Source organism: Eurosta solidaginis, chromosome 2, assembly GCF_040869045.1.
Source record: "Eurosta solidaginis isolate ZX-2024a chromosome 2, ASM4086904v1, whole genome shotgun sequence".
Lineage (NCBI taxonomy): Eukaryota > Metazoa > Arthropoda > Insecta > Diptera > Tephritidae > Eurosta > Eurosta solidaginis.
Window position 1 is genome coordinate 265222194 of NC_090320.1, and position 11870 is coordinate 265234063.

Sequence of the window (11870 nt, forward strand, 5' to 3'; positions counted from 1 at the left end):
TGATTACTTTTAGAACTTAAACATTTTTTTTACTAAAGCATCTTTCCCATTCCTGAGTATGCTTCACTTTCTTACACAATGCAAGTAAGTACAAACAATTACTAAGCAAGGCCAGTCAGCTGACTTCAATGCACAAAATCCAAAGATATACATAATTATTTATTTAAAAAGTTTCAATGTCAATGTTCATCCCAAATAAACAGATGTAATAATTATTCACTATATTAAAAAAAAAATGATGAACTGTGGGCTAAAGCATTTTTTGCAGAGAAGTTAAGAGAACCGTATAATCCATCAGATATCTAAAATTAATTATGGTTATTTATATAAATGTTAAATAAAATATTATTTATAAATATATTATAAATGTTAAATATATTATAAATATATTATAAAATATTTATAACTGTTACAATATTATTTATTTTTAAAGAGGTAAAGTCGATAGATTTTTCAAAATTTGTTTCAAAAGCAGATGGATTAAACGATTATCTCTTGTTTATGGGCTTTAAAAAAGTTTAAGCTTTTTCTACTTCTCACAATCCTGCAAGCTTTTCACCACTTTTGTTGATATGAGAAAGCTTAAATTTTTCTTTCAAAAGCTTTGAACTTGAACTACATACTGTAAAAGCTTTAATATTTATATAGGTAAATCAGGGAGAAAATGCTTTCCATTTAAATACTATGTAAAGCTTTAAATTCTGCATATATTTAGTTTTACACAAGTAAGTATATGCATTAGGGTGGGCCGATTTGTATGAACGAAATTAACCGATATCGCGCCATTGATTTTTCGATAGGATTAGGGCTCAGGAAAAAAAGTTCCACAATGGCACAAACTAATCGAGATAGATATAGACTTCTATATATCAAAATGATCTGGGCGAAGAAAGGAATTTATTTAGCCATGTCCGTCCGTCCATCCGTCCCCTAACAAGATAACTTGAGTAAATTTTAAGGTTTGTTGATGAAATTTGGTATGTAGGTTCCTGGGCATTCATCTCAGATCGCTATTTAAAATGAACGAAATCGAACTATGACCACGCCCACTATTTCGATATCTAAAAGTTCGAAAAACCGAAAGAGTGCGATAATTCATTACTAAATACGCATAAAGCGACGACGGGTTGATCTTATGACGCAGAATAGAAAATTAGTAAAATTTTGGACAATGGGCGTGGCACCGCCCACTTTTAAAAGAAGGTAATTAAAAAGTTTTGCAACCTGTAATTTGGCAGTTGTTGAAGAGATCATAATGAAATTTGGAAGGAGCGTTACTCTTATTACCATATGTGTGCTAAATAAAAATTAGCAAAATCGGAACACGAACACGCCCTCTTAAAAAATAATTTAAAAGTCAAATTTCAACACACAATTGGATTTTTTTTACAGTATATAAGTAAATTATGTAAACTTTCAACTCCAATTATATGGTGCAACAAAATACAAAAATAAAATAAAATTTCAAAATGGGCGTGGCTCCGCCCTTTTTTATTTAGTTAGTCTAGAATAATTTTAATGCCATAAGTCGAACAAAAATTTACCAATCCTTGTGAAATTTGGTAGTGGCATAGACTCTATGACGATAATTGTTTTCAAATTGAGCAAAAATTGATATATCTTTACTAAACTTAGTTCACGTACTTATCTGAACTCACTTTATCTTGGTATAAAAAATGGCCGAAATCCGAGGATGACCACGCCCACTTTTTCGATATCTAAAATTACGAAAAATAAGAAAAAAATTCCATAATTCTACACCAAATATGGAAAAAGGGATGAAACATTGTGATTAGATTGGTTTATTGACGCAAAATATAACTCTAGAAAAAACTTTGTAAAATGGGTGTGGCACCCACCATATTAAGTAGATGAAAATGAAAAGTTCTGCAAGGCGAAATCAAAAGACGTTGGAATCTTGGCAGGAATACTGTTCGTGGTATTGCATATATAAATAAATTAGCGGTACCCGACAGATTATGTTCCTGGTCACCCTGGTCAACATTTGGTCGATATCTCGAAAAAGCCTACACATATACAACTAAGGGCCACTCCCTTTTAAAACCCTCATTAATACCTTTAATTTGATAACCATATCGTACAAACACATTACAGAGTCACCCCTGCTCCCCTTTATGTCGATATCTCGAAAATGCGTCCACCTATAGAACTAAGGCCCACTCCCTTTTAAATAATCATTAACATCTTTCATTTGATACCCATATCGTACAAACGCATTTTAGAGTCACCCTTGGTCCACTTTTATGGCGATATCTCGGAAACGCGTCCACCTATAGAACTAAGGCCCACTCCGTTTTAAAATGCTTATCAACACCTTTCATTTGGTACCCATATCGTACAAACCCATTGTAGGGTCACCCCTGGACCAACTTTATGGCGATATCTCGGAAACGCGTCCACCTATAGAACTAAGGCCCACTCCGTTTTAAAATGCTTATCAACACCTTTCATTTGATACCCATATCATACAAACACACCCTAAGTTCATTTTCCTGCATGGTGATTTTCCCTTATTTTGTCTCCAAAGCACTCAGATGACTATGTATTGTTCGGTTACACCCGAACTTAGCCTTCCTTACTTGTTAAGATACAGAGATGTTTAAAAGTAGCACGAAAGGGATTGAACGGGGATTGAACTAGCTGGTCAATAAAGACCACACATAGACTGAATGTTGGGTATTTGCTTGCCAAGTATCATTTTCCTGTTATTAATACTACTCTAATCAAATATCTTTAGATTTTTATATGTGTATGTATTTATATAAAATGTACAAATTTGAATCTTTGAACTCTCATTCAAAAATTTTTGGCACTTCCAATCAAAATATTTCCAAATTTTTGTTTTAGTGCCAAAAAGAAAAAAAGTTATGCATTAAGATGACTCACAATTATCAAAATCTTTCTTCCATAGACAATTAAGAAGCAGCCACAAATATTGTCTTTGCTTCCCTATGAAGTATGCATGCGCTTAGATTTTTGCATTCACTGGCGGTATTGTCATTGCTTTAAATGTAAAGCCCGCACGTATGTACGTTAATGTGAGGGAACGGAATTTTCGATAACAGCTGTCAAAGCAATTTGCAAAGCTTAACACATTTTAACAGATGGAGCTGTTGAGGTAGCTGGCTGCAAATTGATACAAAGCATATCTTAAAATAATAAAAATGAATAATAGTGAAAAGAAATAAAATTGGACGGTATCGAAATTGTCAATAGGCAAAGCGATTTAAGAAAGCAAATGTATTATAATACAAACATAGAATTATACAGTAGCGAACACGAAAATAGCAGTGAAATTCTTATCAAATTCATCGGCTGTCGTCTTGTCAGTCCTAATTTCACGTCTTTTTCTTAAACTATTAAAAAAGTTAAAAATTAAAAGTTGCTTAAAATAAATGCTTTCACAAATTTAAAAGCAATGAGGCATGCCCCAGATTAATTTATAATATTATTTATTTTTATTTTCGATAATTGAAAAAAGTAACTTTTACGAATATTTAGCTAAAAAGGTTTAGAGCAATCTCAAAAATGTTCATGAAATGTGAAAATTCAAGGAAATTGCACGCCAATTTCAAATTTTCTTTTTTGAATTAGTATTTTTTTTATTGCAGTGCAAGAAATTTAAGTCGAACAAAGTATAAGTCGGACAATTGCAAGTCTCTCGAAATATGTTTTGATGTTGGAAAATTTTTTTCCGAATGTTGTTTCAGAATTTGTTCCAAATAAAGTATACATCTGTGAACGTTTTGTATGAAAGAAATTATGTTAAGCACCATGCGTAGAAAACTGCCAAAACCCATTACGAATTTTGAGAGGCTGTAGTATCGCGTGGAATTCACCTCACTTCAAACACGCTTAACATTACAAACATACGTTCATTGACCCAGGTAACTACCATGAGTTCATTCGCGTTCACCAAGTCGCCTAATGCATTAATGCGTCATACCCAAATTGCTCAAGTAGGAATTATATTGACAATATGTAGGTCAATATAATAATTCGCTGACAAAGCATTTCCCACTATTGAGTCATGCACCTCTTGTATGTAAATATTAATGTAAGAATGTATATATGTATAGGTTATGAACTTTTTTATAAATAGGAAAGAATTTATTCAATAAAAAAGGAATATCATTCTGACCCTAAACTTCAGCGAATCTATTTTATTATTATTCGGAAATATTACAAGACCTATAATTAAGATTAATATCTATTGAACTATAAAACTGCATAAATGAGAAAATTTAGAAAAACATAAACAAAATATTCCACATTTTTGTCAAAATTACAAAAATTTTCGGCATTTTCCAAAAGAAATCGGTCTACAAATATCAGTTTTGTACTCACGAGTGTTTTTTTTTTTTTTTAGTGTATAAAAAACAATAATTATCATAAGAAAAAAATAATTTTTCTGGCCTTGAGCTCTAATCGAACCTTGAATCTTAAAATATATAAGATAAAAAACGAAGAACTTAATTGACGAGGATTAATAATACTTGAATTCTGCTAGCAGTGCTTTTTTCCATTCTTCCTACTGTATGTATGTGCGTATGCATTGAAGGCATGTTTGCGTCTCCAGAGAAATAAAAATGCACTTTTTCACATTTCAACTAACACAAACAGAAACACAAAAAAATCTTATAGTAATATAGCTCAGTATCCACTTTAATTAAAACAAGTAAGGACGGCACAGCCGAAGACTTCATACCTTCCATGAATGGGGCTGAACAATAATCTTATCCCATTCGTAATCTCCAAATAATGCTCTGTATAAGATAAGAAATGTTTAGTGAACAGATGTACGTACATTAACGATTTTGAAGTAAATATAAAAAAATGCCAAAAAACCCCGTTATCTGAGCGATCGTTTGTATGGGATATATATTATATATAGCTCCGATCGAAATGATTTTTACAGGAAATCTTCTTTGATACATTAGGATATATATCACCAAGTTTCACGTTTTTGTATTGGAAACTAAGGGAGAAATTGCCAAAAATATTTCTATTTGAAGGATCAGTTGTATGGGATATATACTATATATAGCTTCGATCAAAGTGATTTTTTCAGAAAATCTTCTATGATATATTAAAATACATATTACCGAGTTTCACGTATATACTTTCTAAATTAAGGGAGAAATGGCCAAAAATCTTTTTATCTGAACGATCGGTTGTATGGGATATAACTATATATAGCTCCGATAAAACTGATTTTTTCAGGATATCTTCGATGATATATTAGAATATATATCACCGAGTTTCACGTTTATACTTTCTAAATTGCGGCAGGAATGACCAAAAACGTCTTATCTGAACGATCGGTTGTATGGAAGATATATGTTATAGTGGTCCGATCCTACCAGATCCGACAAATGTCTAATATAATACAAAAATACATCCTTCTGCAAAATTTCATTGAGAAGTCTCAAAATTTGAGGGACTAGTTTGCGTTCAAACAGACAGACGGACATGGCTATATCAACTCAGTTCGTCGCCCTGATCAATTCGGTATACTGAATGGTGAGCCTATTTTCTATATTTCTCAACGTTACAAACATCGGACCAAAGTTAATATACCATTTCATGTTCATGAAAGGTATAAAAATTAAATTTAAAACATACCCAAAAATAAGATGTTAATAAATGCACTTACATATAAATAGAAACATCTACACTCTATCTAGCTATAATACATAGTAACGTATTCTTGCAAATATTTATCCAAACAATTGTGATGTTGAGTTATTCACTGAGCTGCAATATGAAAAGCTTAAGTACTTTGTCTACACATCCTTAGAATATCGCTCACATTTTCTTTTTCATATCTTTGTATCTTCGTTGTTGCGACACTTTACATATATTGACACACGATTTGTTATAAACAAGTAACTGTAATTTATGCGAAAGCGCAGAAATGTAAGGAAATTTATTTCTTTATCTTGAGCCGTAAGCTCAACCGCCTAAGTCACATGCAAAAGTGTAGCACTTAAACGGTTGTTGCTTGTGAACACAGATATGAATCACTTGAAAATTTGTCTTATTACACGTTTGTATGTTCATATGATATATGTAGGTGCATACGTTTACATGAATATTTGGCTTACGTGCAAATGTCGACCTTCCCGTGAGGGAACTTTGTTAGCAAAATGTCTCTTGTTTCGCTTCATGATTTCTGATTTTGTGCAGTTATCACACGCTTCAATACACAACAAAACTTAAGTAAGCATAGCTTTCAAATTGAATTTATTGTTGCGCGTTCTTTTTGTGTATAAATATTTGTTAGTTGTTCATAAGCAAGAATAAGCAATAGACTGAAGCTATGGTGATTTAACTTCACTGAAACATTTGTTTGGGAAGCTTGTTTAACTTTAAAATGATTGATGAAAAATACACAACCTTAGAAACCTTACAAAAAGTAAGTCACGTTTTTATATAAACTCCAACTAATTGCGCGCACCTCCCTGTCACCTGTAAAGACGGCTACCGGTGCGTATACGCAACATTTTATTTTATTATGTGGTATAGAAGAGTTGCATACATAAAATAGCATGCAATTGTGGCTAGTACAGGCTTAATACAAATCTTTCGCAGTGAAAAATAAATTTTGTAGATCGTAGCTGAGAACACTCTTTTTAGATTTATATCATGGCAAGCGTATTAAAGGCTTTGATTTGAGGTCACATACTTATTATGTTCGGAAGCTAATGAAGGACTAGCTGGTTATGTGCTCGTCAGTTCAAAAGCTGACTTCATCACAATAAACAGCGAAATACAGTATGCTCCTGAAGGATAGACCTTGCGACATCTAACACAGAGCCCAGATGGGCGAATGCACTAGATACAAAAAGGGAATTAGTTTTGCGGTGGTAAAGAACCTTGCCATGAAGACCTTTCGCTCATAGCCGACTTGCAGCGACTCGCATCAACTCGACGCTCTTTATCATAAGACATACGTTTGGTAATCTAGCCACGATATTGAATTCATCGCTCTGATTCCATCTTGGCAAACTGAAGGTTATATAATGAACATCTTAATAGGAAATTTCTACACTGTTAGACTAAAATTGAGCAATGAAAATAACAAATTAAAAGGGTTTAGTATTTTCAGGTTTCACCTCGCGAAATTTGAAACTGTTACCGGCCAAATTTTCGGCGATCTCATTTACAACGTGGACGTAGCGCTACCGACTTTCAAACACCCAAAAATACGCGCTATGACTTTCGATCAGCGCCTGCATTTTGGTGGGCATGTAGTCCCAATTTTACCTACAGCTTAGAGCAGTTAGCTCGTGGAACTCGCTGACAGCGCTTTGAAAAAAGGCAAAGAAATTCTCAAAACCACTTATAAACAAATGAGCTAGACGCTTGTATGCTTCACTGCTTCGTTTGGTCACTGGGCTTAAAAGAAACATACTGGAGGAAAGTGTAGGCCTGTGTAAACACCGCGCTCAGAACTGCTACAAGATGTCTTTTAATGATAGTAGACACCGTTTATACTACAAAGTGAGAATAGTTTGTTTTTGTTGAATACCCAGACACCTGGGCAACTCAATAAACATACAATTGAAGAGGCCTCGCCTCACAGGGTCAGAAAAAGTCGCGTCCAGTAGCACTACGCAAATACCCAGCACATAACAGCTAGTTTTAAGATTGATTTGCATAGCTTTAATGAAAAAAATTAAATGAGTTGTTTCTTAATTGATTGAGAAGTATTAGAAAAAGGAATTTAATTTAGGAAATTTGATAAAAATTTACACTGCCATTTTCGTGTTCGCTGCTGTATTTTTGTATGTTTAGATCTTCTTTTTGCGGCAGGTATTAATGTTATTAACTTTCATTTCCTTTCTGTGTCACTGCAATATAAATTAAGCACATGCATATGGTTACATATATACATAACTAATTTCAACGGCATGCACAAGAGAAATCATATATGACAGACAATCAGCTTGTGCTGACATTCACTCATCACAAAAGTAAGTAAATTACATTCACTTGCAATTGACGTTGAAGAGACACAAATGCTAGCAAACGAAATTTGTTCATAACTTAAAAATAAAGAAAAATTTCATAGTTGCTTTGGACGCTATGCTGTTCGTAAAAAAAAACAAAAAATTTTTTTTGCTGGCAGAATAGAGTAAATAATGGTCAAAGCCGTGAAAAATTTCAGCCGAATTTAATAACTCTTAGAACTGCCGCATTGCGTTTGAAAAATTTTAAAACCATATGCGTTCAGGGCGAAACAGTTTTTATAAAACAAAGGATTAACGGTAATTTGCTTATCATTTTTTAGGCAAAAAAAAAAATCAAAGAACAAGATTATGAAGGTAAACATCAGTAAAAGTTTAGATATAGGTTGGTCTGAAATTTCGGGCAGTTATTGACTTTTGAAAAACTAGAAAACTCCATCTTCCTCCTATCCAAAATATGTTCAGTTTTTACGCGGTGCTGCGAAAATGAAGCACCGTCCCGTTAAAGAACTTTTTCGCCCTAACCCACAAAGTTTTTTCAAGTAACAAGCATTTTGAACTCTGTCGTAATATTAAAGCTTAGTCAACTCCAGATAATATTTGTTCAAAAAATCAACAAGCGGTTAAAAAAAATTTCAAAGTTATAGCGAGTTCAGTAAAATGATATAGCTACTTTAAGCATATCGGTACGGTACAATTATTTAATCGAAAATTTGATACATAAGACATACACAAACATTCGAATGAAATTTGCCTAAATAATATAAATATAGTTTAATCGTAGAACGAATAACCAAAAATACCACGCAAACCGTGTGTCCACTCACAAGCTTTTACCGTTCCGAAAGCACGGTAACAATATTCATAAGTAAAAATTATTACAGATTGTGAGCTGAGCAATGAGTTACATACTTACACCGACAAGCTTGCGAAAACCAGTAAGTGGATCCTGCTAACTATGTTATACTGAACCCCCCAAACGAAAAAAAACGCGAAAAGCATACAACATCTGCAAAAAACCAATGTGACTGGTACATTCGGTGACAAGTTGTATCTGCACCGTTTGAGAGCAGAAAAATTGGTATATGTCTACAAAATAAAATATTTTTTCAAATATATTTTTACAATCCGCGATAAAAATTTCATATTAAAACAAATACATTTTTTGATATTTGATGAGTTATGCGTTATGCGCTCGCGTAGGTGTCGATTTTGGTTAATTATATCTGGGGAACTCCTCAACTGAAACCTACAAGCATTGACTTAAACGATACAGAAATATTGTAGTTCCCTAGTTTAGAAGGTTCAACACTCTAGTTACAGTGGTTCTCTCACTAAAGTAGTTTAAATTCGCAACTGGACATAAGGGTAACCAGTTATGCGTTCTAGGTAAAAAAAAAAAAAAAAACTAAAAAATACGCAAATATGGTTTGTGTCCTCGCTATTAAGCACAACTCATTTTGTAGTGAGTTATTTAATAACTGCCTCTAGATGGGTCTTATTCCCCTTTTCGCGCCTAACCTAGAGGGTTACAAATACGCATGCAAACAAACAAATATAAACGTATTAAAAAAGATTGGAAGCTTTTGAATTTTGATTTTCAGATTTTCCGATTACATCTGCTGTACAATATCAAAATACCAAATGAACTTTTATGTATAATTGATGTATTGTGGTACAATTTTCCATCATCCGTTTTAAAATTTGGCCTCGAGAAAAATCGCGTTCAGCGTTGTGCCATCGTCAGTGTCCATTTTCATTCTGATCTGCTGTTGTCATTTGTCTTCTATTTTCATTCAGTTCGTAGGTACATCAGCAGATATTGTCAAAATGGATGTTTGTGTATGCGCTGTGTGTTCATTCAGAACCGAGGATGGTTTTCGTTCATCGATTTTTGTGGCTGACTAAAGCAGGTAGAAATCTGTAATTCTTGTCGTTTTGTTGTCGTGTTGTCCTTGTGTGTTTGTTAGACGCACAGATGTAAAACCACCTTCGATTCTGAATGAACACATAACATATACACACACTCATACACAAACATCAATTTTAACAAAACCTGCTCATATACCTACGAGCTGTAAATACAACAAATGCGATACTGATTTGTGTTATATTTTCTGCATAAGTGTAAAAATAGCTCATAAGCTGTTGCTCTGATTGGAAAACATTATATGGCGAGATGTTGGGGCGCAAGGAGATCTATAATAGCGCTAAAATCGTTTTAAATATTCCATGTACAACAAGTAAGGAAGGTTAAGTTCGGGTGTAACCGAACATTACATACTCAGTTGAGAGCTATGGTGACAACATAAGGGAAAATAACCATGTAGGAAAATGAACCGAGGGAAACCCTGGAATGTGTTTGTATGACATGTGTATCAAATGAAAAGCATTAAAGAGTATTTTATGAGGGAGTGCACCATAGTTCTATAGGTGGACGCCATTTAGGGATATAGCCATAAAGGTGGATCAGGGTTGACTCTAGAATGCGTTTGTACGATATGGGTATCAAATGAAAGGTATTAATGAGTATTTTAAAATGGCGTGGACCTAAGTTCTATAGATGGACGCCTTTTCGAGATATCGCCGTAAAGATGGACCAGGGGTGACTCTAGAATGCGTTTGCACAATATGGGCATCAAACGAAAGGTGTTAATGAGTATTTTAAAAGGGAGTGGGCCGTAGTTCTATAGGTGGACGCCGTTTCGAGATATCGTCATAAAGGTGGACCAGGGGTGACTCTAGAATGCGTTTGTATGATATGGGTATCAAATGAAAGGTGTTAATGAGTATTTTAAAAGGGAGTAATCCTTATTTCCATAGGTGGACGCCGTTTCGAGATATCGCCATAAAGGTGGACCAGGGGTGACCCTAGAATTTGTTTGTACAATATGGGTATCAAAAGAAAGGTGTTAATGAGTATTTTAAAAGGGAGTGGGCCTTAGTTCTATAGGTGGATGCCGTTTCGAAATATCGCCATAAAAGTGGACCAGGGGTGACTCTAGAATGTGTTTGTACGATATGGATATCAAATTAAAGGTATTAATGAGGATTTTAAAAGGGAGTGGGCCGTAGTTCTATAGGTGGACGCCGTTTCGAGATATCGTCATAAAGGTGGACCAGGGGTGACTCTAGAATGCGTTTGTATGATATGGGTATCAAATGAAAGGTGTTAATGAGTATTTTAAAAGGGAGTAATCCTTATTTCCATAGGTGGACGCCGTTTCGAGATATCGCCATAAAGGTGGACCAGGGGTGACCCTAGAATTTGTTTGTACAATATGGGTATCAAAAGAAAGGTGTTAATGAGTATTTTAAAAGGGAGTGGGCCTTAGTTCTATAGGTGGTCGCCTTTTCGAAATATCGCCATAAAGGTGGACCAGGGGTGACTCTAGAATGCGTTTGTACGATATGGATATCAAATTAAAGGTATTAATGAGTATTTTAAAAGGGAGTAATCCTTAGTTCCATAGGTGGAAGCCGTTTCGAGATATCGCCATAAAGGTGGACCAGGGGTGACCCTAGAATTTGTTTGTACAATATGGGTATCAAAAGAAAGGTGTTAATGAGTATTTTAAAAGGGAGTAATCCTTAGTTCCATAGGTGGACGCCGTTTCGAGATATCGCCATAAAGGTGGACCAGGGGTGACCCTAGAATTTGTTTGTACAATATGGGTATCAAAAGAAAAGTGTTAATGAGTATTTTAAAAGGGTGTGGGGCTTAGTTCTATAGGTGGACACCTTTTCGGAATATCGCCACAAAGGTGGACCAGGGGTGACTCTAGAATGTGTTTGTACGATATGGGTATCAAATTAAAGGTATTAATGAGGGTTTTTAAAGGGAGTGGTGGTTGTTGTATAGGTGGTCGCATTTTC